The sequence below is a fragment of the Hypanus sabinus genome, chromosome 4 (genome assembly GCF_030144855.1).
Source record: "Hypanus sabinus isolate sHypSab1 chromosome 4, sHypSab1.hap1, whole genome shotgun sequence".
NCBI lineage: Eukaryota > Metazoa > Chordata > Chondrichthyes > Myliobatiformes > Dasyatidae > Hypanus > Hypanus sabinus.
Genome location: NC_082709.1, coordinates 33615491 through 33643125, shown reverse-complemented (window position 1 = coordinate 33643125; position 27635 = coordinate 33615491). Strand labels below are relative to the sequence as shown.

Below are 27635 nucleotides of genomic sequence, written 5' to 3'. Positions count from 1 at the left end.
GAGCATGCGCTCTCATTTTTAGAGATCACTTTTTACCTCAATGTTATTTTCCCGCACTAGTCCCATGTTCCTTGATTCCCTTAAGACTGTGAAGTGGATTGACCTGTTTTGAATGGACTCGATGATTGAGTAGAAAAACCTAAAGATTTCTCATCTTCAAAGTGGGGAGAAAGTTCTTCTCATCTCCAACCAGATTGGTTGTATCCTTATTTCGAGACTATGACCCAGCTTGGCGGACGTTCCTCACAGAAGATTGTTTTTCTGTGCGGAGGATCTGTTAGTTTCTGGGTGTGAGAGAGGGGTTGAGAGGTTGATGCTATGTTGCTGTTTATTTTTGCGAGGGAAGGAGTTGGGGATTTGGGGTTTTTGACGATCTAGCTGCCGTAAACCGGATGGGTAATCTGTTAGTTTTTGTGTGAGAAAGGGGGTTGGGGATCTGGGGTTTGATGTTCTAGATGCTGTTTTCCATGTGGGCAACCTGTTAGTTTTTGTGCAAGGGATGAGGTAGGGGTTTGGGGTTTTAAAGGTACAATTAATGTTGGAGAAATGTATACAATATACACCCTGAAATGCTTTTTCTTCATAACCATCCATGAAAACAGAGGAGTGCCCCACAGAATGAATGCCAGTTAAAGTCCCCCCAGCTCCCCTCCCTCCCGTGTGTAAGTGGCATCAAGCAACAATCCCCCCCACCAGCAAAAAAAAGTGTCAGCATCCACCACTGAACACTCAAGCATGAGCAAAGGAACAGCAAAGACACAGACTTGCAGTTAACCCAAAGACTTCGCATTTCACTCAGTATTCGACATACCACAGGCTCTTTTTCTCCTTAATAAGGGAGAAAGGGGTGCCTCTGTTTCACAGTGAGAGGAGAGACATATAATAAATAACTCATTGGTTTACGATGTTAAAGGTCCATTACATTGCCTTTTTGAGCTCTGTGCCCAAAGATCTCGGGTCTCTGGGCACAAAGCTGTAGATATTCCAATTCCCCTGACAACACACAGATCTCCTGCCATGACATTTGATCTGCCCTGGTCCAGAGCCCCGAGATCCTAGGCCTCCAAAGTTGAGCTGAACTCTTAGGCAGAGCCCTCGGCATGCCGAACAATGGCCAGTTATGAAACCCGAGAGAGAGTCCCATTCTCGCAAAGAACCATAGTCAGCGTGTAATTGCAGGTCAGGGTCTTCAAAAGAACCCCGAAGGGGAAAAAGAGATATTAAAGATGGAAATACAGCTGTTTCCGAAGATGCAAGCAAAGGAGTCACTGTTTAGTGCCATTATCACCGCTCTGCTCCTTGTGTTTGTGGATTTTGTTTCCTTTTTCTTTATCATGATGGGTGGCTGATGTCTTCCCTTTCAACAACCCCCATGGTTTTTCTGTATTTCATGGCTATGGAGAAGACAAATATCAGAGTTTTATTGTACAACCATACTTTGACAATAAAATGAACCTTTGAACACTGAACCTTTGACTCTTGGTTCTTGACTTCCCAGGGAGGGTAAGTATTCATACCACATCCAGTCTTTAAAAGTTTTGTAAGTTTAAATGAGATGTCCCCTCATTCTTCTAAATTCTAGAGGCTATAGGCCTAGTGTGTTCAATCTTCATACAGCAAACCACCATCCCTGGAACCAGCATAATAAATTTTTGCTGAGCTGCTATGCAAGTACATCCTTCCACAGTTAAGGAAACCAAAACCAAGCCCAGGTATCAATGTCATAGTGTAACTGCAGTAAGACATCTTCAGTCCTGTACTCATGAAGGGCATCACACCATATGCCTTCCCAAAAGGTTGTTGCATCTCCATGGTGGTTTTTAGTGACAATTTGAAAATAAGGGGTCTAACATTTGGATCTGACATTAGTTTTCCCTGCACATGGAGGACGGCCAATGTTTGGGGCTCCTTTTTTCAGAGCGTTATGTACATTGTTGTATTCATTCAGAAGTGAGATGAACAGATTTCTGAGCCTTGACATGATTAAGAGACCTAAGGAAAGTACAAGAAACTAGATTAATTTGAATATTAAAGTGATCTAATTTCTCACCATTATAAAAGCACTGTTTTATTTTTGATGCATCAAAATGGATAACTACACATTTCCCCTCAAAGTGTTGCACTGTCCATGTCTTCTGTCATTCATTCAGTTGTTTTATAACCCCTTCAAGTGTCTTTACCTCTACCTTTTCATTCACAATCATGCCTTGTTTTACAAGAGCAGCAAATTTCAAATTGATTTGTGAGACAGTATTTAATTTGATCATAGTTGGGAAAATAGTGCCCAATATAGAGTGTGGGATCAAAGAAGGAAAATGGAACTGGACAGTTGGTAAGTTGATGGAGAAGATCCTGAGAGGCAGATATTTGGAGAGGCATAATATGATTAGGAATAGTCAGCAAGGCTTTGTCAAAGGCAGGCCTGACTGAATTTTTTGAGGATGTGACTAAACACATAGATGAAGGTAGAGCAGTAGATGTAGTGTATATAGATTTCAGCAAGGCATTTGATGAGGTGCACTATGTAAGGCTAATTGAGAAGGTAAGGGGGCATGGAATCCAAGGAGACATTGCTTTGTGGATCCAGAATTGGCTTGCCCACAGAAGGCAAAGAGTGGTTGTAGACGGGTCATATTCGGCATTGAGGTCAGTGACCAGTGGTGCACCTCAGGGATCTGTTCTGGGACCACTTCTCTTCGTGATTTTTATATATGACCTTGGTGAGGAAGTGGAGGGATGGGTTAGTAAATTTGATGATGACACAAAGGTTGGGGGGTGTTGTGGATAGTGTGAAGGGCTGTCAGAGGTTACTGTGGGATATTGATAGGATGCAAAACTGGGCTGAGAAGTGGCAGATGGAGTTCAACCCAGATAAGTGTGAAGCGGTTCATTTTGGTAGGTCAAATATGATTGCAGAATATAGTATTCATTGTAAGACTCTTAGCAGTGTAGAGGATCAGAGGGATCTTGGGGTCCAAGCCCATAGGACATCAAAGCTGCTGCACAGGTTGACTGTGCGGTTAAGAAGGCTTATGGTGCATTGGCCTTCATCAACCAAGGGACTGAGTTGAAGAGCTGAGAGGTAATGTTTCATCTATATAGGATCCTGATCAGACTCCACTTGGAGTACTGTGCTCTGTTCTGGTCAGCTCACTACAGGATGGATGTGGAAACCATAGAAAGGGTGCAGAGGAGATTTACACGGATGTTGCCTGGATCGGGGAGCATGCCTTATGGGACTAGATTAAGTGAACTTGGCCTTTTCTCCTTGGAGCGACGGAGGATCAGAGGCAACCTAATAGAGATGCATAGGATAATGAGACATTGATCGTGTGGATAATCAGAGGCTTTTTCCCCAGGGCTGATTGGCTAACACGAGAGGGCATAATTTTAAAGTGCTTGGAAGTAGGTACAGAGGAGATGTTTTTTTTATGTAAGGAGTGGTGAGTGCATGGAATGGGCCACTGGCAATGGTGGTGGAGGCAGATATGATAGGGTCTTTTAAGAGTCTCTTGGATAGGTACGTGGAGCTTCAAAAAATAGAGGGCTATAGGTAACCCTAGGTAATTTCTAAAGTAAGTACATGTTCAGCACAGCATTGTGTGCTGAAGGACTGTATTGTGCTGTAGGTTTTCTATGTTTCTATAACAGAAGTACATGGTGGAGTACTCATTAGATACCACTGTCGGAAATTCCTCATGTAGACAGTGGTCTCAGGGAGAATATACCATAGAAACATAGAAAAGGTACAGATAACCTTTAGTTAGCTAGTTAGCACACAACCCTGGAGAAAGTTTATCATCTTTTCCTTGGATGTTGCATGAAATTTTTTTTTTACCTGGGATGGCTTCTTCAATGCAAAGTTGTTTCACTGTAACGAGGAAATCTGCAGATGCTGGAAATTCAAACAACAACACACACACAAAATGCTGGTGGAACACAGCAGGCCAGGCAGCATCTATGGGAGAAGCACTGTCGACGTTTCGGGCCGAGACCCTTCATCAGGACTGAAGCAAACTAGATTGTTTATGGAACATAGAGCTTCACCAACTACATGCATGGTATAGACTAATACTTGATGGGCTGTTTATTTTATATTATATAGTATTATTGTGTTTGTTATAGTTTAAAATATTTTGTCAATACCATTTCTTTCTAACTTTATACTCGTGTGCGTTAAATTATTGTTGCCTGGCAAATGGTAAATTTTCATGCATATGTCAATGATCACGTAAGTAATTGCCTTCATCTTTCTTTGGAAAGTTCATTCAAACTTATGTTTGTGAATGATATTTACCTGAATCATATTTACCCTCGACATGTTTGTTTAATGGAAATGAACTTCTCATCGTTATTCCCCATGCATTGTAGACTTGTGTTGCTGTTGGGCTGAATTCACAGTAAAAGCTAACTCATCACGAGCCTAAGTGGGTGGGTTACAATATACTGTACATAATCACAAACCTAAAATCAGGCTGCAAAATAAAATTTGATATTGTTTTCTTTATTTTTTTAATGTACTTAAATTATTCCTAAATTGTCTATGAGCAGCTTTTCTTCCAAAACCATTACTTCAATCCAAGCAATTTATTGATATTATTTCCCCAACTACAAACATGCCTCCCTTTGCTGATGTCAGGAGATAATGTCCAATGCCACATATACTGTATACAACCAATAACCAGCCCTCACACCTTCAGGTGTCTTACTCCCCCACTGCCTATGTTGCCAGACTCATTCACATCTTAACCTAGGTGAAATGAATTTAATCCAAATAAACACTGGCTTTTGTAGTCATTGTCTTTTGTCCCTGGCTGAACCTTCATTACTAATCCCATTTCCTCCCTGGTCACTGTTTCAGCTGAACTAAGTTGTTTGCTGTCTCTGTGTTGTATTTGATACCAAGGTGTTCTTCCTATTCTGAATTCCTTTCCATCACAAAGTCTGTCTACTCTCACCACCCTTGCATTGCCTGCCTCTTTTCCAGTCGCAGCCCATCTACTGTAGTGCTGAAACCTTCATCCATGGTTTGATTGGCTCCAGATTCTGATTATTCATGGAAGGTAGATCCATTTACTTTCTATCCTCTGCATTCAAGCATCCAAAACTCTGCAGGCCAAATCCAGAATTGTCTTCATCACCTCCACTCACTCAAATGAATAATGAAAAATGATACAAATAAATCCTACCAAATTGTGCAAACCATCTCCCCCATAGGTCACCTGTTTCAAACATTTTATCTGCATAAGCAGATGGCATAGGCAAAAAATAAAATCCACTGCAAAAGTGATGATCATTATGGGTGAAGTGCCCAGTTTCTCTCTGTTTTCACTGGCTTCCTGTCCCATCCTCCATTCCTACAGTTCTCATTTTTAACTCTGGCACTTTGAGGTTAAAACCTTAAGAATTCTTTTTACAAACCTTTTCTTCAGTTGTCAAGATTACCAATCAAGAGCTTGATCAGCTGCCTTAATATCTTCTCTATCAACTCAATAAAAAAGTTAGAACCCTGACATGTCGTCCCTCAGACCCGCTCCAACATTCAATAGATTACCTTTGTTCTTTTACCTTAATGCCACATCCCTGTACTATAAGACCTACTGAGCAGAATTAGGCCTTTTGGGCCATTAAGTCTGTTCTGCCAATCCATCATGATCATGGCCAATCTATTATCCCTCTCAATGCCATTCTCCTGCCTTCACCCTGTAAACTTTAATAACTTTGCTAATCAGAAACCTATCAATCACCACTTTAAATATATTAAATGACTTGGCCTCCACAGCTGTCTGTGGCAATGAATCAGTGAATCTTTACCACTGTCTCAATGTGCAGGTTAACCTTTAGGGAATCCTGCATGAGGACTCCAAAGTTCCTTTTCACCTTTTGATTTCTGAACCTGCTCCACATTTAGAATATTGTCTATGCCTTTATTCCTTCTACCAAAGTAAATGACCACACACTTCCCTACACTGTATTCTATCTGCCTCTTCTTTTCCCATTCTGTAGACTCCCTGCTTCCACAGTAGCAGGGAGTCTACAGAATGGGAAAAGAAGAGGCAGATAGTTCTACTGAACTTTCTATTGTCTGTAAACTTAGCTGCAGAATCATCAATTCCGTTGTCTAATCACTAATATATAACGTGAAAAGAAGCTGTCGCCTCATCACTCATCACTAACAGCCAACCAGAAAAGGACCATCTTTGCTTCCTGCCAGGAACCATTCTTCTATCCATGCTAGTATCTTTCCTGTAATACCATGGGCTCTTACATTGTTTAGCAGCCTCTTGTGCAGCATCTTTTCAAAGTCTTCTGAAAATCCAAAGAAAATATTTTATTGATTTGCCTTTGCTGATAATGCCTGCTATTTCCTCAAAGAATACCAGCAGACTTGTCAGGCAATATTTCCCCTTAAGGAAACCATGCTGATTTTGGCCTATTTTATCATATACCTCCAAGTACCCAAAACCTCATCCTTAATAATGGACTAACCACTGAAGTAGGGCTAACAGGCCTACAGGTTCCTTTCTTTTGCTTCTTAAAGAGTGTTAGAGGCATTTTCAACTTTCCATTCTTCTGCAACCATTTCAGAACCTGGTGATTCTTGAAAGATCACCACCAATGTCTCCACAATCAAATCAAGTTTAATTAACATTCAAACCATACATGGATACAGCCGACCGAGACAGCGTTCCTCTGGGACCAAGGTGCAAAATCATATATGCAGATCCAAAATAACGGAAGAGCGAAAAATAGAACATAATCATACAAGAAAACACATTTTTGGTCCAAGACCCTCAGAGACAAGTCCCGCAAATTGATGGTTCCCAGGAGCCCAGCCTCTAATTCCCTGGATCCAACACTGGAGGGCAGTACCAACAGGAGAGGCTATTCTCCACCAAGCCAATATACCGCGCTATATTGCTTCTGGGGTTTTCCCTTCACCTGGCCTGCAGCAGCAGGCAAGCCCACTGCTTGAAGCCTAGACCTTGCCACAAAAGAGGCAATACTACTACCTCAGCTCCTGTCTCTCCACCAAACAAGGGATACAGGCCTGTGGCAACCTATGTTCAACAGGGTCTTACGATTGCAAGAGAAACATCCAAGACAGTTACTCATGGTTTCTCTGCACACCGCTGTTGTGCAGCAGCTCTGGTGCCTTAAAGTAGCAGGCAGCTGCACAGCCTACACCCAGGTCAGCTCCTGTGAGCCCAGTCCTGACTCCTCCCACTGCCTGACTTTCCTCCTGTGGCCCATTGGCCTGACTTTCTTCCCGCTGCCTGATCTACCACAGCGGCCTCCTCTTCTCTGGACCACCAGCCGGCTACTCTGACAATGAACAGCTCACTAATGCAGTACATCTGCTGTACTCATTATTGGGGTCCAGTATAGACATAATTAAAAAAAATACATTTAACAAAGAGAAAATAACTATTTGTTGGCCCACGAGAGGCTGCTGCATCTACATGCACCGCCATTTTACCAGAAGTTAAGACCTCTGAAGCTATCTCTCGCAGAACCCTGGGCTGTAGTCCATCTGGTGCAGGTGACTCATCTACCTTTAGACCTTTCAGCTTCCCAAGCACCTTCTCCTTAGTACGAGTAACCACACCCACTTATGTCCCCTGACAGCTCTAGCTTCTGGCATACTACTGGTGGCTCCCACAGTGAAAACTGATGCAAAATTCTATTGAGTTTGTCTGCCATTTCTTTGTTTTCACATTGTTACCTCTGCAGTGTCATTTTCCAGCAGTCCAGTATCCACTCTTACTACTCTTTATGTATCTGAAGAAACCTTTGCTATCATCTTTTATATTATTGCCTATCTTACCTTCATATTTCATTTTTTTCTCTGCTTATGGCTTTTTAGATGCCTTCTATTGGTTTTATAAGCTTTCCACCAATTTTTGCTATATTATATGCCCTCTCTTTTGCTTTTATGCTGTCTTTGACTTCCTTTGTCTGCTACGGTTGCCTCATTCTCCATCTTTAGGATCTATCTATCTTGCACCTTTCAAATTCTTTCCAGAAACTACAGTCTTTTCTGTTTTGCCATCATCTCTGCTCATGTCCCCTTCCAATCAACTTTGGCTGGATCCTCTGTAGATCTGTTTATTCCATTGTAATTCTGATTTTAGCTTCTACCTCTCAAACTGCAAGGTGATTTCTAACATATTATGGTCACTTGTCTTCTAAGGGTTCCTTGACCTTAAACTCCCTAATCAAATTCGGTTCATTACACAACTCCCAATCCAGAATTGCCTAGTCACCCACAAGCCATTTTTAAAAAGCCATCTTGTAGACATTCTACAAATTCCTTCTCTTGGGACCCAGCACCAAGCTGATTTTGCCAACCTATCCGCATATTGAAATCCACCATGCCTATTGCAATATTGCCCTTACTAATATTCAAATCTCATATCCTTTTATTCCCTATAAATCCCCAAATCTACTGGTAATTGAATATACTCAGCAATTTGGTCTGCACAGCCCTCCTTGAGTAGAGAATGCCAAAAATTCAACAGCATCAGTGTGAAATAAATTCTTCTTATTTTAATCCTCAATAGGTGAACCATCTGAAAATGTTAACTCTATTTCTCTTTCCACATATGTTGCCTGGCATGCTGAATGTTGGCAGGGTTATCTGTCCATATTTTGGGTTGCAGCATCTGCACATTCTTGATTTGTGATCTAAGGACTTGATACCCTTAGATGGGTATACCAGACCCACGAGCCATTTTCCAGGTGTGGACCAGAATCCTTTATAATTGCATTAAGATATCTTCCATTGTGTCCTCGATAGTGTTTGATGTTTTCCTTTCTATTTGTTAGTTGTACCTGCCTGTTGTTTTTCAGTGATTTGTGTTCAAAGACAAATCTGAATACTAACACTTCACAATCTCAAAGTTCAGAGTAAGTTTATTATAAAAGCATGTATTGCATTTGATTAGATTAGGGTTAATTTGGTTTTACTGGGGCAGTGGAGCTCAAAGGGCTGGAAGAGCCTTCTCTGCATCATATTTTATAAATAAATAAATAAGCCACCATATTCTGCCCTGAGATTCATTTTCTTGCAGGTATGCTGACGTTGGAGTGTGCATAATTAGGTACTTAGAAAGGCCCAATAAAAAGAATTTAGGTTTAAGTAGAGTGGCCATTTTGGGAGAAGGCCACTATTAGAATAGGGAGTTCAGGCTTGGCTCCCAGAGGCTTCAGCGTGGAGAGGAAGATGCTGTAGGTAAACTTTATTGATTTAATTTTTCTTTCTTCCATATTGTACAGTTTGAGCAGTGGCAATGCCAGGCAGTATAGTGGAATGCTTCACTTGTGGAATATGGAAAGGCAGGGAGAGTTCCAGGCTCCCTGACAACTATACCCGCAAAACGTTCATCCAGCTTCAGACCATTAAGGAAATGGATCTGGAGCTAGAAGAACTCTGGATTACTTGAAAGGCTGACGGGTTGATCTACAGGACATACAGGGAGGTAGTTATACCCAAGGTGCAGGATGCATGTAACTGTGTCCCTGTTAGGAGGGCAAAAGGGGATAGGCATCCTGTGGCTGTTTCCCTCAATGACAGGTATACTGCCTAGGATACTGTTGGGGGGAGGAGGGTGAATACCTAACACAGGAAAGCCTCAGTGATCTGATCTCTGGCATTGCGTCTGGCTCTGTGGCTCAGAATGGATGTGGGGTGAAGAGGTGAGTTGTGGTGTTGGGGGATTTGGTGGTGAGGGAAACAACAGGAAGTTCTGTGGATGGGAATGAGATTCCAAACAAATCAGCCGAAATGAGCTTTGCTGATATTGTGAAAGTAATGCAGGAACATTTAGAACCAAAAACATTGTTGAATGCAGAATGCTTTAGGTTTCATAAGTGAAAAGGGAGTCCATTTCAGCATACATAGCTGAATTGAAGCTGTCTGAGCATTGCCAGTTTAGTGAACAGCTTAATAATGCACCAGGAGATTGTTTAGTTTGTGGAATCTTACAAGAGAACATTTAAAAACAGGTCCTCACTGAAGAACATTTCACATTTAGAAGAACAGTTGAAATAGTTGATTCAATGGAAACAGCAGACAGAGACTCAACTGAATTGCAGCCAGGAATGAAAGTGAGCGTGAGCAAAATTGTAATGTCGACAGAAAATGGCCTCTCCGAACAAATTGTGGCAGTGGTTCATGAATAGCAGGCCAAATCAGGATTAATGGTGAAACCCACAGAAAATGTAACTAAGTAAGATATATACTAAGAGCATGTTGGGCAGCCAAAAAGAAACAAAATGCACAGAGAAGATAAAAAGATTAAAAAGTTAAGCTATAGTTTTAAAAAGAGCACTGACCTGCATGCTGTTGAAGAAAAATCTGATAGTGATAGTGATGCAGGACTGAGAAACCTTGAGATTTACAGTGTGAAAATTAACAAGAGACAAACAATGTGGCTTACACCAGAAGTGAATGGCAAGTTAATTAAAATAGAATAGGATACTGGCTTGGCTGTTGCAGTCTGTCTATAAAATGAGTTTTAACGGCATTTCAAAGATACTGAACTGAAGCCTACAGATATCCAACTAAGAACCTAGACTGGATAAAAGATAATTCCTGTGGGAATGACAACAGCAGGAAATATAACAACCAACAAGCCACATTGCCACAAGATAAGGTGCCCAAACCCACTCATAATACTCCAAGTGAGGCCTAACCAGTGCTTTATAAGGTTTCAACATTACACCTTGTTTTTATATTCTAGTGTTCTTGAAATGAATACTAACATTGCATTTACTTTCCTCACCACAGATTCAACTTGCAAATTGTCCTTTAGGAATGCTATGACTCAGTCTTTTTCTACTTTCTCTCCATTTAGAAAATAGTCAACCCTTTCATTTCTTCTACCAAAGTGCATGAACATACACTTCTGACACTGTATTCCATCTACCATTTCTTTCCCCATTCTCCTAATCTCTCTAAGTCCTTCTGAAACCTCCCTACTTCCTCAAAACTACCTGCCCCTCCACCTATCTTTCGGTAGATAAATCCATAAGACCAGACAAGGTGTTCCTCTGAGGTGTGAGTGGCTAGAGCAGGAAATGTATGAGCCCGAGCACAGATATGAAAATATGCCTTAATCAATGGGTGAGGTGCCAGAGGATTGGAGGATATTTAATGTTGTTCCATTGTTTAATAAAGGCTCCAAGAATAAACCAGAAAATTATAAACTGGTGAGCCTCTCATTAGTAGTGGGAAAGTTATTGGAAGGTATTCTAAGGAACTGGATATACAAGTATTTACTGTAGATAGACGGGGACCAATTTATGGGTAGTCAACATGGCTTTGTGTGTGGTAGGTCATGTCTACCGATCTTATAGACTTTTTTGAGGAAGTTACCAGTAAAGTTGATGAAGGCAAGGGAGTGGGTGTTGTTTACATGGACTTTAGCAAGGCCTTTGACAAGGTATGTGAGTTTCGTCAAGAAGTTTCAGTCACTAGGGCTTCAGGATGAGGTAGTAAAAAGAATTAACTTTGGCTTTGCGGGAGAACCCAAGAAGTGGTGGTAGATGGTTGTTTCTCTGATTTGGAGGCCTGTGACTAGTGGAGTACCAAAGGGATCAGTGCTGGGTCTGCTGTTTGTCATCTATATCAACAATCTGGATGATAATATCATAAATGGATCAGCAAATTTGCAGATGACTCCATTATCAAGGGCATACTGGACAGCAAGGAAGGCTATCAAAGATTGCAGAGACAACTGAACCAGCTAAAAAATAAGCTGAAAATATCAGATGGAAGTTAATGCAGACAAATGTGAGGTGTTTCACTTTGGGAGTGCAATGTCAGTGAGCAATAGGACACTGCGGAGTACGGTAGAACAGAGGGATCTGGGAATAGAGATCCATAATTCCCTCCAAGTGGAGTCACAGGTAGATAAGGTTGTAAAGAAGGCTTTTAGCCCATTGGCCTTCATAGATTAATGTATAGAGTATAGGAGTTGGACATGTTGAAATTATATAAGATGCTGGTGAGCCCTAATTTGGAGTATTGTGTGCAGTTCTAGTCAACTACCTACAGGAAAGATGTAAGTAAGATGGAAAAAATGCAGAGAAAAGTTTCAAGGATGTTGCCAGGACTTGAGGGTCTGAATTGCAGGAAAAGGTTGAATAGGTTAGGATTCCCTACAAAATAGAAGATTGAGGGAGATTTGATAGAAGTATTCAAAATTATGAGTGGTATAGATAGGGTAAATGCAAGCAGGACTTTTTCCACTGAGGCAGAACTTTTTTCACTGAAACTAGAACTTTAGGTCATGGGTTAAAGGTGAAAGGTGAACTGTTTAATGAAAAAGTGAGTGGGAACGACTACACTCCAAAGCTGGTAAGAGTATGGAACGACCTGCCAGAACAAGTGGTAGATTTGGGTTTGATTTCAACGTTTAAGGGAAAATGTATGGGAGGGGTCTGACTGCAGGTCAATGGAACTAGGCTGATGTCCCGACTGGAAGTCAATGGGACTAGGCAGATTAATAGTTTGGAATGAACTAGGTGGGCTGAATGGTTTGCTTCTATGGAATGCTGTAGTTTTCTATGTTTCTGTGACTCTATTCACAGTGTTACGTCCATAGCCCCCTCCTTTGTGAGAATCACAAGATCACTGTTGGGTTGGGTCAAGGGGCCCAGGAAATGAGAGAAGAGACGTGCAGAACGTCTTGTTTCCCCGGCGAAGTAAAGCTACGGGACATGGCCATTGTCTCCAGAAGGCGAAGTTGTGGATTGGAGACTATGCTACGTGAATGCTCTCAGGCAAAGTGGGCTGGTTGAGGGAGAGATTGCACACCCCCAACCTGATTGACATCTACGACCCTGCGAGTCAGGATAAATGAGGGTCTGTAGGAACAGCCCCTCAGACGCACCAGAAGAAACAGTAAGCGACCATGTAACAGCAGGAAGTCATCTGAAGGAGGCCACGTGCGTTCAGTTCCGTTGCTGGAATTGGTGGCTGGAACCACGGAAAACGGCTTTTAGCTAACAACGGGGAAACTCACTCCCCTGACTCAACGGATTGGCATCATAAGAGACCTGGGCAAGATTAAACCGCCTTGACCTTAAACCCAAAAACGCTGCAGCTTGAATGAACTAACAGTGACTGTTATATTTCTATCGGACAATACATTATCCCCTAGACAACGATAGAGCTATTTCTTATTGGTTATTATTATACCCACACTTAGATTTAGTATTGACAACGTATATTATCTGTATGTTTGCATTAATCTTATTTTTGTGCCCTTTATCAATAAATACTTTTAAAAATAGTACCATCAGACTTCAACGGACCTCTCTATCTTTGCTGGTAAGTGACTCAGTTACGGGGTTTCGTAACAACAGTAGAAAAATTTTTTTTCAGATCAATGTAAATCTATTCACAAAAGCTGAGAAACAACCAATGCGCAAAAGAGGTCAAACTATGCAAACCCTGAATAAATAAATACACTTAACAACACATTGCTCTCCGACGTCACCGGTGCCAAGCTGCATGGGTCCTAGTGCCCTTCCCTTGGACAACATCGGTGGCGTGGAGAGGGGAAGGCCTGCAGCTTGGGCAACTTCTGGTCTCCCGTACAACCCTGCCCAGGCCCGCGCCCCGGTAACTCCAGGCGCATATCCATGGTCTCTCGAGACCAACGGATGCCACCATTAAGTAAATAGAAAGAAAGCTGACACCATGAGTTCATAGATTGTGGAATCAGTTTAGAATTGTGGTGAGTGAAGCTATCCATGTCAGCTCAGGTGCCAGATTATTGAAGATGATAAATGTTCATGAACTTGGTGGTGTCGGACCTAAAGTTCCTGCACCTCCTTTCTGGCAGCAGTGAGAAGAGTGCATGGTCTGGGTGGTGGGAGTCCTTGATGAAGGATGCTACTTTCTAGTGATGCAGTCTCTTTTGGGTGTGTTTCTTGTGGGGAAGCCTTTCCCTCTGATGGACTGGGCTGCTTCCACCATTTTTAATCCTTTTTCATTCTTGGGCGTTGGTGTTAATACACCAGGTCACTTTGCAACCAGTGAGGATAATCTTCACTGTTCATCGATAGAAGTACATCAAATTTTGGATAACTTACTGAGCCTGCATGAACTTCTAAGAAAGCAGGGGTGTTTCTGTGCTTTCTTTGAAATTCCACTCATTCTGGTCCCAATACATGATATGATAACAGATAACGATACCATTATCTGATATGATAATGCCAAGGAATCTCTTACCATTTTAAAAAAAAGAGGCCTTCATATTTTCTCTGCCAAAGTGAATAATTTTTTTTTCTCCCAGTTTAGATATTATTCCTTATTTTTCCAGTTTAGAGTTTTCTGCCATTTCCTTACACATTCACTTAAGGCTCTCTGTATCACTTGGAAGTCTTTGCATATCTTCCTTACAATTACACTTCCATCCAGCTTTGTTCTGACAACAAAGTTGCACCTCCTCTTCCAAATCAAAGATGTAGCTTGTGAACAGTTGGTGTCTCAATAATGTCCTCTGTTATACCTATTTGTCACAGCCTCACGGCCTGAAAATGGTTTGTTTGATCTTTTTGTTTCTGACCATTACTGCAACGCTCAGATCCATCCTGGTGTATTACCTACAACGCTGCATTCTGATTACATTAAATATCCTCTTGTGTGGTACTTTTATTAAGGACCTTCTAATGGTACAAATATATCATATCCACTGGTTTTATTTTATCTCTTCTGCTACTTACAGCCTCAGTAAGTGCTAACAAATATTTGAACATCATTTTCCCTTTCATAAATCTAATTGACTCTGCTCTGACCTCTGACTACCTCCTTAAGAAATACATGCATTTTTCCTATTATTGATGACAGATAAACTGGGTTTTAGTTCCCTGCTTTTGCTAGCCCTCCTCTAGTGGAGTACAATAATTAGTCAGTGACAACTGCTATATTCACGAATTCCACAACCCATTCTTTCATACCTTGGAATGCAAGTTACTAGTTTCTGGAGGCTTAATTACTGCAACCCATTAATTTCTGTAACATCTTTTCAGTAATTCAAATTCCTATTTGCTCCAGATTCTTTATTATTTCTGGGGAGAGTTTTCTGAGCTTTCTTCCATGAACAAAGACAAAATATGCTTGTTTTGTTTCTCTGCCATCAATGCTCCCTTTAATTTGTAATGACTTTGCGCAAAAATCTTGTACTGTGCCTTTTTTTTGATCAGTGACATGTGTGCACTGAATTATTGCTTCAATAATTTCATCAATGAAACCAGTATAAATAAACCAGTTCTAAAATGGCAGGCAAATCATTGCAAACTCCACGTCATCGACGCTGCATCAGAAACCGAAAAAGGAAGTGATTGTGTATGATTGTGAGATATACTTAACATGCCAATGAGGTAGAGGGTGACAACCCTTTGTGCGCAGTTTAAGTTCCTTTGTGCACTAGTAGCAAAAGATGTGTGCGCACATGCACACACACCTTAACCTTAGAGGGAGCATTATCTCCTTGTCCCTCAAGACAATTTCTTCTGTGTTAATAAGGGATTCATGTTAACTTTTGCCATTCTTTTCTGTTATCCTCACATATAAACTCTTTTACATTCTTTGTTTTCTTCAAAGATTACTGTTATACTTAACAATTAAATTGCTCCTCCTTTGCTAATTTTTGACATTTTCCTGTTTTGGGGAACCTTAAAACCATTTGCCTTTGATCTAATGCACTGTTGGCTGCAGCTGGACCACTTTTTCCTGTTGGGATTGTGTCTTAAAGGGATAAATATTTGCTGTAAACTATGTATTGTGGTGAGTATTTGGTCCATAATGACAGACGAGGAACCTCTTTAACCCAACAACAGTTTTTATTGTGATAAACACAAAACAGACCAGGCACAATAACCCAGAGAGTGAACCAAACCAATCTCACACCAACAGAGGAGGTGACCATCACACACCCTGGTTACAGTTAGGGTGACCCACAAATACACAAGCAAATAACTATATAACCCAAGCTAAAATGTAACAATAAACCAACTGGAACTCCCCACCATAATCCCATGAAAGAATTTTAGCACAAGAACAATAAACAGTACTGGTCGTTAGAAACGCAAAACACGACAAAATCTGCAGATGCTGGAAATTCAAGCAACACACACAAAATGCTGGCAGAACACAGCAGGCCAGACAGCATCTATAGGAAGAAGTACAGTCGGCGTTTCGGGCCAAGACCCTTCAGCTCTTAGCTTCATTCCTCCCCGTCCACCCCCCATCTTCTATCATTTCAGATCTCCCCCTCTGGCTCCCACTTTCAAATCTCTTACTACCTTTTTTCAGTCAGTCCTGATGAAGGGTCTCGGCTAAAACGTCGACTGTACTTCTTCCTATAGGTGCTGCCTGGCCTGCTGCTTTCCATCAGCATTTTGTGTGTGTTGCTGGTCATTAGAAATGCAGGGGCAGGCTGTTGACCATGCCCCCACCCAGAATGTTACAGTATTAATTATTTAAATGTTAGCTATTTGTTGTTTTACCTTTTAATGTACTGTAATTTACAATCTACTATTGCTAACTTGGTCTTTATGCTTTTGTATTTGCTTTGCTTCAATTTTAGTTTGGCTTTGGGATGTACTAAATCATTTAAATTTATATAGAAAATTCAATAAAACACTCTTTCGTGCAGCACTTGGGATGTATTGCCATTTTTCCGATGAAAACTGTAGTATAAATGTCATTCTCTGCTGGTTTTCCAGGTGATTTCAAACAAATTTGTAATGGGTGACTATATGGGGTAAGATTTATCATGCAATGCATATTACCTAATAAACAACATGGAACTCTGAAACAAAATACTGCAAACACCTTTCTGTGGAATCTTGTAATTCTTTTAAACATTTAGAGCCTCATCATTTCCTCTGTCCCTACACTACTATAAGTGGCTAAGGAACAATTTGATCACATTTTACATACATATAATCCACCCAGGGATCACTATTCTAGTCTTGCCACTTGAGAATTTGAGTGTCTGTGGAGACCAATTTATGTGGGTGGAATGGTTGCAACTCAAGTTAACAAGGAAAGGTTTGCTTTATCAAGGTGTGTTGGAAGTGTTGTTTAGTTTTACAAGCATGGTAAGATCACTGTCAATATTAAATATCAATATTATGACCAATTGAAGTTATTAAGCACAGTTGGGCAGCAAATGTATATAGCACACTACCGCACTGTACAGGCTTTTCGGTCAACTAAATTGTACTGACCTCTTAACCTACTCTAAGATCAATCTAACCCTTCTCTGCTACATTGTCCCCCATTTTTCTGTCACCAATTTGCCTATCTAAGAGTTTCTTAAATACCCCTAAGCCTCATCATCTTGTATACCTTTATCAAGTTACCTCTCATCCTCTTTTTCTCCTAAGAAAAAAGCCCCAGCTGGCTCAGTTGATCCTCACAGGACCTGCTTTCTAATCCAGGCAGCATCCTGGTAAATATTCTCTGCACCCTTTCTGAAGCTTCCACATTCCAAATATGGTCTAACCAGGGTTTTATAGAGCTCCAACATTACATTATGGCTCTTGAACTCAGTCCCTTGCCTAATAAAGACCAACACAACTTATATCTTCTTAACAACCCCATCAACTTGCACAACAAACTTTGAGGAGCATGGAGATCTCCCCTGTTCCTCCACACTCCAAAGAATTTTGCCATGTTCCCTTTTGAGGCAAGTCCCATTCCAGAACTTCAAGAACAAAATTGAAAGAGCTACAGATATTTTTAAATCAGGGAGGAATAAAGTAAATAAGTATAGAAATACACAACCATGTCAGAAATAATCTATGGAAAGGTGCAGTGTTGATATTATCACCTGACTATTGTTGGTGCAATAAATTGGCAATTGTTGGAAGATTAGATTGATCTGCGATAGATGTCATTCTGAGGTAGCCTTTTTGACCCATATGTTTTGGTTTTGCTCTCTTTTGGAAAAATATTGGAAAGATATTTTTAATATATTCTCTACAGTTTTGCATATTGATTTACAACCTCACCTTGTCACTGCAATTTTTGGTTTACCAATGATTGATCTGCCCTCTTCAGCTCAGTGAATAATTATATTTGCTACTTTAATAGCTAGAAGATCTATTTTATTGAATTGGAAAGAGATGAATCCTCCAACTACATCTCAATGGTTTTTCCAAACAATATCCTGTGTAAACTTAGAAAAAATTAGAAGTGGTACCTTTGATCCCGCAGTTAAATTTGAAGAAACTTGGAGGCCATTTATCCAATACTTTCATAGAATGTAATTTGACCTTTTCCGATTCCTTTATATTATTTATTAATTTGAGTAGAGTAGTGGAGTTGATGCCATTAATGATTTTATCCGATATAATAGAATAGCCCAGCTTTGTTTAATTTTATTTCTGTTTGGTTTAGTTTACTTTGTTTTTGATTTTTCAATTTGGGGTTTTCTCCCCATCTTTTTATTTCCTCGTATCTTGTCTACATTAAGAGTTTGGGAGGTCAATTATATTGGTGTTACCTATAGTTTCTACTCACATGTATTAATTCCCAACAATGTAATCCCACTCCCTTTGTACTATTATGACCACTATGTATTTGTCTACAAAAATTCAATAAAAAGATTGAGAGAGAGAGAGAGAGAGAGAGAGAGAGAGAGAGAGAGAGAGAGAGAGAGAGAGAGAGAGAGAGAGAGAGAGAGAGAGAGAGAGAGAGAAGGAAAGAAAGAAAGAAGATCTAAATCTGCTGTTCTTCTATAGTTTTGGACAATTTACTGTCAATTCAAGTATACTGTTGTTGGATCATTTATTTTTATAGGTTCTTTTTGTTTACTTAATGAGCAGTTTTATTAATTTGGACTTTTGCCTAATTTCCCTACTGCGACTGACTCATTTTGCAGTATGACTTTTTCCATACTGTTTTCTCTCTTGTACGAGGTTGCTTAGTGCTGCTAATGAACCTGCTAATGAACATTGCTCATATTTTGGAAAATGTGACTATCGCTACTTAATTTGCTTGTCACCCAGCACAAAGCTGACCACTTATCCTGTGATGCTGTTCTGAATACATCTGGTAATGTTGCATTTTTTGAAGTCTCCATTTGCTGTTCTGTGATGGCTGCAATGCCAGGTCGGACGCTCCACGGACAGTTTGGGAAAGCTACTCCTTGGGCTCTTAGTCTTGTATGATCTGTGTTAAACATTACCAATTTGAGTTCATTTGAAGCCACTGGTACTTATTTTCCTCATCTTTCTGAATTTTGGATACATGTTACCAACTAGCTAATTCCTTCTACAGATGAGATGTACTATATAATGAGTTTTTGTTTGCCATATTGATATATAAAGTTATACATTACTAATCTGTGGTTTAATTTTGTTTCTCTTATGGTGTCATTATATTTACTGTTAAGGACTTTCACCATTCGGGTGATGTCCACTTGTCATTAAGACCATGAGGGAGGAGCCTGAAGATCCACCATCAAAAGCAATTGCTTCCCTTCTGCCATGGTCTATTCAGATTTCTGAGCTGTCCATGAACACTGTCTCATTATAGCACACACAAAATGCTGGAGGAATTCAGCAGGTCAGGCAGCATCTGTAGAAATGAACAAACAGTTTACATTTTGGAGCGAGACGTCAACTGTTTAGTCATTTCCAAAGGTGCTGCCTAACCTGCTGAGTTACTCCAGTATTTTGTATGCGTTGCTTTGGATTTCCAGCATCTGCAGACTTTCTTGTGTTTATGTTTATGATTTACTACCTCATTTTTTTTGCACTGTTTATTTAGTAACTTGTAGTGATTTTTGTCATGCACTATACTACTGTCACAAAACAACAAATTACAAATCATATAGGACAGTGGTAATTAACCTGATACTAAAATATTCTTTAGGCATGAGCTACATTGATTCAGTTTTAACTCTATCTCGAATAATTTTTGTTGCATTTCTACTACATGGTTGTAGTTAGGCATGTACCTGCCTCTTTGGTTCCCCTCAACCCTTCACCCCTTTCCTCATTCCATCATCTTACCTCCTCACTTTTCTCACCTCCTTCATCTTTTTCCCTTACCAGCTCCCTCCATACAATCTCCTCATTGGATTAACTTGCTTTCCTTGCCAGATCACTTTTTCATTCACATATTTCCCTGCCTTGCTTGGGCTCTACCACTCCCCGCCCTTGCTGCTCCTCATTTCACCACCTCCTCACTTAATCTTGCCTGCCTCCCTCTCAGCTACTTTGCTTCTCTTACTCTTTCAGCTTCTGCCACTCACTTTCCATCACATGTCTGCCTCACCTCCCTTGGTTACTACATTTCCTTTTCTGCACCTGCTCTTGCCTGCTTCTCCTCCCTTGTCTCACTGCCCATCTTGTTCTGGCATGGTAATTTTCCCTTAGTTCCTTTTCTCTAGGTTCCCTCACCTGCTTCCCCTCCCCTTGCCTTTCTCATGGGCATGGGAACCAGAGTGAAGGGACTGAGGATAGGATGGATGGTAAAAAAAGCAAAGATAGCATTCAGTCAGACTGTCAGAAATGGTAGGCAGATGATAGGACAAAATTGCAGCCAGCAGGGTGAGTATCAGTATATTAGGGATGCAGAATCAAAAAGAGTAGCAAATACAGTACACAGTGTTCTATCTCAGTGCATGAGTATAAGTAATAAGCTGGATGATCTTATTATGCTTTTACAGATTGTTGGGTATGATGTTGTGGCCATTACTGAGTAGTGGCTGAAGGATAGTTGTAGTTGGGAGCTGAATGTCCAAGGTTACATGTTGTATCAAAGTGATAGGAAGGTAGGCAGAGGGATTGGTGTGGCTCTGTTGGTAAAGAAAGGCATCAGATCTTTTGAAAGATGTTGAATCCTCATGGGTTGAGTTAAGAAACTGCAAGGGTAAAAAGATCCTGATGGTAGTTCTATACAGGCCTCCAAGCAGTAGCTGGGATGTGGACTGCAGATTGCAATGGGAAATAGAAAAGATGTGTCAAAAGGGCAATGTTATGGGAGATTTAAACATGCAGGTACATTGGGAAAATCAGATTGGCGATGGATCTCAAGAGAGTGAGTTTGTTGATTACTCATGAGATGGCTTTTTAGAGCATCTTTTTGTTAAGCCTACTAGGGGATCAGCTGTACTAGATTGGGTGTTATGTAATGAACCAGAGGCAATTAGGGAACTTAAGGTAAAGGAACCCTTAGGAGTCAGTGATCACAATATGACTGAGTTCAACATGAAACTTGATAGGGAGAAAGTAAAGTCTGATATAACAGTGTTTCCGTGGATTAAAGGAAATTACAATGGTGTGAGAGAGGAGTTGGCCCAAGTAAACTGGAAGGAGATTCTGGCAGGGATGACAACAGAGCAGCAATGGATTGAGTTTCTGGGAAGTCATGGTTTGTCAAAACTAACGTAAAAGCAAAAGAGAGGGCATTCAACAAAGCAAAAATTGGTGGGAAGATAGAAGATTGGAAAAGTTTTAAAAACCTCCAGAAAGCAGCCAAAATAATCATTTGGAGGGAAAAGATGAAAAATGAAAGCTAGCTAGCAAACAATATCAAGATGGATAGTAAAAGCTTTTGCACGTATGCATATAAAAAGAGATATGAGAGTGGATATAGGACCACTAGAAAATGAGGCTGGAGAAGAAATAATGGGGGCAAGGAGATGGCAAATGAACTAAATGTATATTTTGTATTAGTTTTCACTGTGGAAGACACTAGCAGAGTGCCAGGTGTTGACTGGTGTGAGGGAAGAGAAGTGTATGCAGTTACTATTAAAAGGGAGAGGGTGCTCAAAAAGCTTAAAGACTTAAAGGTACATAAGTCACCCAGACCTGATGAAACTGCACATTCGGGTTCTGAAAGAGATGGTGGTAGAGATGGTGGGGGTATTAGTACTGATCTTTCAAGAATCTTTGGACTCTGGCATGGTTCTGGAGGACCAGAAATTGCAAATGCCACTCCACGCTTTAAGAAAGGAGGGAGGCAGCAGAAAGGAAATTATTTACCAGTTAGCCTGACCTCAGTGGTTGGGAAGATGCTGGAGTCAATTGTTAGGGATGAGGTTATGGAGTACTTCATGACACAGAATAAAAATAGGACAAAGTCAGCATGGGTTCTTTAAAGGAAAGTCCTGCCTGATTAATCTGTTGGAATTATTTGAGGAGATTACAACTAGGATAGACAAAGGGGATGTAATGGATGTTTTATATTTGGATTTTCAGAAGGCCCTTGACAAGGTGCCACACATGAGGCTGCTTACCAAGTTAAGAGCCCATGGTATTACAGGAAAGTTACTGGCATGGTTAGGGCATTGCCTGATTGGTAGGAGGCAGTGAGTGAGAATAAAAGGATCTTTTTCTGGTTGGCTGCCAGTGACTAGTGGTGTTCCACAGGGGTCGGTGTTGGGACGTCTTCTTTTTATGCTGTATATCATTGACTTAGATGATGGAATAGATGGCTTTGTTGCAAAGTATGCAGATGGTACGAAGGTTGGTGGAGGGGCAGGTAGTGTTGAGGAACCAGGAAGGCTGCAGAAGGATTTACACAGATTAGGAGAATGGCTAAGAAATTGGCAAATTAAATACAACTTTGGAAAATGCATGGTCATGCACTTTGGTAGTAGAAATAAATGTGCAGACTATTTTCTAAATGGGGAGAAAATCCAAAAATCTGAGATGCAAAGGGACGTGGGGGTCTTTGTGCAAAACAAGGTGGTTAACATGCAAGTTGAGTTGGTGGAGAGAAAGGCAAATGCAATGTTAGCATACATTTCAACAGTTCTGGAATATAAAAGCAGGGATGTGATGCTGAGGCTTTATAAGGTGCTGGTGAGGACTCACCTTGAGTATTGTGAACAGTTTGGGTTCCTCATCTAAGAAAAGATGTGCTGGCATTGAAGAGGGTTCAGAGGAGGTTCACAATGATGATTTCAGGAATGAAAGGGTTATCATATGTGGAACGTTTGATTGCTCTTGTCCTGTACTCGCTGGAATTTAGAAGAATTAGAGGGGGATCTCATTAAAACATTTTGAATGTTGAAAGGCTGAGACAGAGCAAATGTGGAAAGGATGTATCCCATGGTGGGGGAGTCTAGGACAAGAGAAAGACCCTCAAGATTGAGAGGCGTCCATTTAAAACAGATGCAGGGAGATTTCTTTTGCCTGAGGGTGGTGAATTTGTGGAATTTATTGTAACAGGCAAATGTAGAGGCAAGGTCATTGGGTGTATTTAAGGCGGAGATTGATAGGTTCTTGATTGACCATGGCATCAAAAGTTATGGGGAGAAAGGTTGGGGAGGGGGACTGAGGAGCAAAAAAGTATCAGCTGTGATTGAATGGCAGAGCAAGCTCGATGGGCCAAATGGCCCAATTCAGCTCCTATGCCTTATGGTCTCATCTTGCTGCCTACTCCTCTATACCCTTTGCTCATCTTCTCTTTCTCTCCTCCTTTGAGCGATTTCCTCATCTCTTGCCTCTCCACCACCTCTTGCATTTCCCAGTTCCTTTGCCAACCTTTCCTCACCTGCCCCTCTCTACTTGCCTTCCATTGCCTGCCTTCCTCAACGTTCTCCCTCACTTGCCCCTAGTTTCTCTCAGCCGCTTCCCTCCCTCCAGCACCTCCACTTTGCCTATCAGTGGTGACCCCTTCTGCTATGGATCCTCTTCATGTCTATGCTTTTCCAATCCTGTCCTCACAGCATTGGCTATTCATTCAATGCCTTGGGAATCCATTCTCTTCCTTGCTGACCCTCAAGTCTAGATGGACAGGCAATGTTTTCCCCATCAAGTATTCACACCATCTTTCCCTCTACTTCTGAAATGCATTCTCAGGATTAAATTGACAAGTCACCATTTTATTTTCCTACAAATGAGAGTTTTTATGAGTGGATTGTTACTAAAGTCTAAAGGAAACCCCGGAAACACAAAAGGGCCTGCCTAGTTATTTTAGCCCCACATCCAGTGGAATGGCACTGTCACAGGCTGTTAGCAATTACTGATTAAGGAAAAACAGTGAAAGTTTTTCAGCTGCATTTACTATCTTTGGGGTTTTTTTTCTGCATCTCTGATTAGATTCATTGGTCACTATGGAAACTGCAGCACAAGGCTGTATCCCTAATTGTATGGTGGAACTTGTCACATTGTTTTGTTTTCCCACACACATACACACATTATGCCTTCTTGTGCTAAAGTAGTTTTTTTTTGTACACTGTGTAGTTTTGGAAAATTATCCCTTTGAGTCATCATACTATTTGGATGATAGCGCCTTATAAAAATGAAAATTGTTTAACATTCACTCATTGTAATTGTTTCTCTTTAATTGGATCCAAATTTTTGGACACAGTTTTCAAGATGATTTATTGATATTGCTGTACAGGAATCTTCATTTGATAAACATGAAATGAATATTATGAGCAACAGTTCTTTGTTTTCAAATTTGCTTGGAGTATCTGTGCAAATTTCAATTAGAAAGTTTAAATGGTGTGAATGGACCTGAAAACCTGATGCTGAATAGCTATAAACTTGGAGGGAGAGAGTTGGAGAGTGCATTAATGAGCTGATGCTACTACTAGTTAGAACCTTGGAATTATTTTGCTCACCATGTTTTTTTGGTTAAGTATTTTAACAGCTCCTGCTGTTAAGTTCAAATGTTCTTCATTCTTCTCAGTAATTTCATCCATCCGTTTAACTGAGCTATTTCTCATTTCCAATATCACTTCAGTATAAACAGGGAATGCTGGATTTTGCTTATTAAATGAGAAAAAATTCTGGAAGATGAGCAGAATTATTGTTTCTTTCATTAGAATGGGGAACCAAATGACCAGATATTGCAGGGAGATGTAAATTCCTCATGGAACTTCCAGCAAGTTTGAGACTTCAATTTATATAACTGAATTTGATGGCTGTTGATCCCAAGTGATATTCTGACTGGACTTCAATGCTGAATAACTCTTGGAGCTCAGTAACAGACCTCAAAGTCACAGAAGAATCTATTTAAATATATATGCCTGGTTACACTGGGGCAGACAGTTCTCCTGCTTTGATTTCAATGACAGAACAGTGTGAGAGATTAAATTGTTATTTTTTTTTAAACTTATTCTTACAAGTTGATTTTGATTACTTTGTTTTCATAATTAATATCTAATTGTAATGGGATGTGTTAAACTGCTTTTGAATATGGAGCTTTGATAGATGGCTGATTAGTTTCTATTGTTTTCAACATGTCTGCGGGTTTATTTGAGTTCCTTGTGCCACCGCCCCCCCCACCTTTTCGTGGTCCTCCTCCAACCTCCCCCTATTCCCATCCCTTTTCTTCATGCATTGGAATTTACACATCTTCCTGCAAAGTAGAAGATAAAAACATCTATTTGCAAAGAGAATAAATCTCAGTTTTTAGAGTAGCACTATTACAACACCAGTTCAATTCCTGTTACCATCTGTAAGGTGCTTGTATGTTTTCCCGGTGACTGTGTGGATTTCCTCTGGGTGCTCCGGTTTCCACCCACATCCCAAAGACATATGGGTTAGTAAATTGGATAGCATGTGCTCCTTGGTCCAAATGAGTCAGTTATAGTTCTGTACTTCTAAATAAAGAAATAAAGTTTATTGTTTTAACTTGTTCTACCTCAATGACTTGATTGGAATGTATGGTATCCAAAATAAATTTTCCCACTGTGTCTCAGGAAATTTGACAATAATAAACCAATTCTAATGCTTCAACATTGCTCTCCAGGATGATTGATTCCTAATGGACCCATTTCTGAGAGCAGCTAGCTTCTGCAGAATCCCTAATGCCCCTTAGGGCCAAGTACTCCCCTCCTTGGTGAGTTCATAGAGCTAAAGAAAGCATTAACCTGTAATTTAACCAAAGCAACAGCTAGTAGAAATCAACCAGCAATAATCTTAAAGTATCTGAAGATCCATTTTAAAATGTGCAACCTCACTGTTAATCCTCCATCTGTGTTTTCAAGAGGGTGTTAACTAGAGCAGTGAAGATTATGCAGCACTGGCATTGAATCAGCGTTATACACTTAAATCATGTTACAAATTGCCTACCTAGCCCCAAGAATGATAGAAACTTAAGAAAATTAAAGCAGAATTAGACCATTCAGCCTTTTGAGCATACTTCACTATTCCAGATGATTATAGCTGTGACAATCCCTTCTTCCTGTGGTTTTACAATTCCCCTTAAAGCCTCCTGTGCACTGAAATCTGTCTATCACCTTAAGCATGTTTAGCGTGTTAAGAGGATTACACAAGTTAATCATTCTGTGAAGAAACTTCTCCATCTCGGTCCCAAATGTTTGGCTGTATTTCTTGATACAGTGACACCTGTCTGTAGATTCACCACCCACCGGAAACATGCTACCTACACTCAACCTTTTGAGTACCATCAGAATTTTGTATGTTTCAATAAGATCTGGTCGGATTCCTCTCAGCTTTATTGGACATCAGCCAAGTCAACCTAACAGCTCTTCATTTGACAGTCCTGCCATTCCAGGAATTGTGTAAGGAACCCAAAACTTCATAAAATATTCCAGTTATCTGTTGCAGTAGTAACCAGATATTCATGTTGCTGTGTTCAAAAACCTCTCTCAACAAAATCCAGCATCCATTCAAAGGTGCTTGCAGTGTCTACATATTTGCTTACAGTGACAGGCATACAAGAATACCTAGGTTCTTTTGTTAATCATCATTTCCCAATATGTCACTTTTTAAATAATAGTTTGCCTTTGTGTTTATCCTAGCAAGACAGAAAACTTCACATTTATCCACATTACAGTGCATCTGGCATGTATTTGCCCACTCACTCAACTTGTCTAATTAGCAAGCTTCCTCAAAGCTCTCAATTCACTGTTGTCACCAAACTTTCAAATATTACATTTTGGTCCCTCATCCAAATCATTGATGTATTTTGTGAATAGTGGGGCTCAAGCAATGATTGTAGCTCATAAATCACTAACCAGACAAAGGCACATTTTTCTGAATGTTTCTTGTCAATTTATGACAGAATATTATTGTACAATCCTATGTACTTTAATTTTGTATGCTCATCTCTTGTGTGGGACATCCTATTACCAAATATCTAAAGTAAGTTATATTATCAAGGTACATATATATCACCATATATAACCACGAGATTCATTTTCTTGTGGGCATACACAAAAAAATCTAGAGAATATTAACTATAACAGAATCAATGAAAGACCACCCAAACAGGGTGCTCAACCAAAGTGCAGAAGACAGCAAACAGTGCAAATGAAAAATGAAAAAACAATAATAATATATGCTGTAAATAAGCAATAAGTATTGAGAACACGAGATGAAGAGTCCTGGAAGATGAGTCCATCGCTTGTGGGAACATTTCAATAATGGTGTTAGTGAAGTTATCACTAGGTGAAGAACCTAATGGTTGAAGGGTAGTAACTGTTCCTGAACCTAGTGGAGCGAGTCTTGAGGGTGCTGTACCTTCTTCCTGATGGTAGCAGCGTGAAGGAATTTAAAGTTGCTAACCCCCTCCACCTCTGATCCTGAGGATTGGTTCATGGACCTCTAGTTTCCTTCCCCTGAAGACTATAATCAGTTCTTTGGCCTTGCTGACATTGAGTGAAAGGTTGCTTAAA

At 40.4% G+C, this 27635-nt stretch overlaps 1 long non-coding RNA gene across 2 annotated transcripts in view; it reads right to left on the bottom strand.

Moving 5' to 3' along the window:
* Positions 1 to 456: 456 nt before the first annotated feature.
* Positions 457 to 27635, bottom strand: part of LOC132392643 (uncharacterized) — an 83665-nt gene continuing 56486 nt past the window's right edge. The window contains exon 3 of one of the 2 annotated variants that reach the window (XR_009511602.1): positions 457 to 1394. This is a non-coding gene — a long non-coding RNA (uncharacterized LOC132392643). The other variant, XR_009511603.1, reaches the window with a different exon arrangement.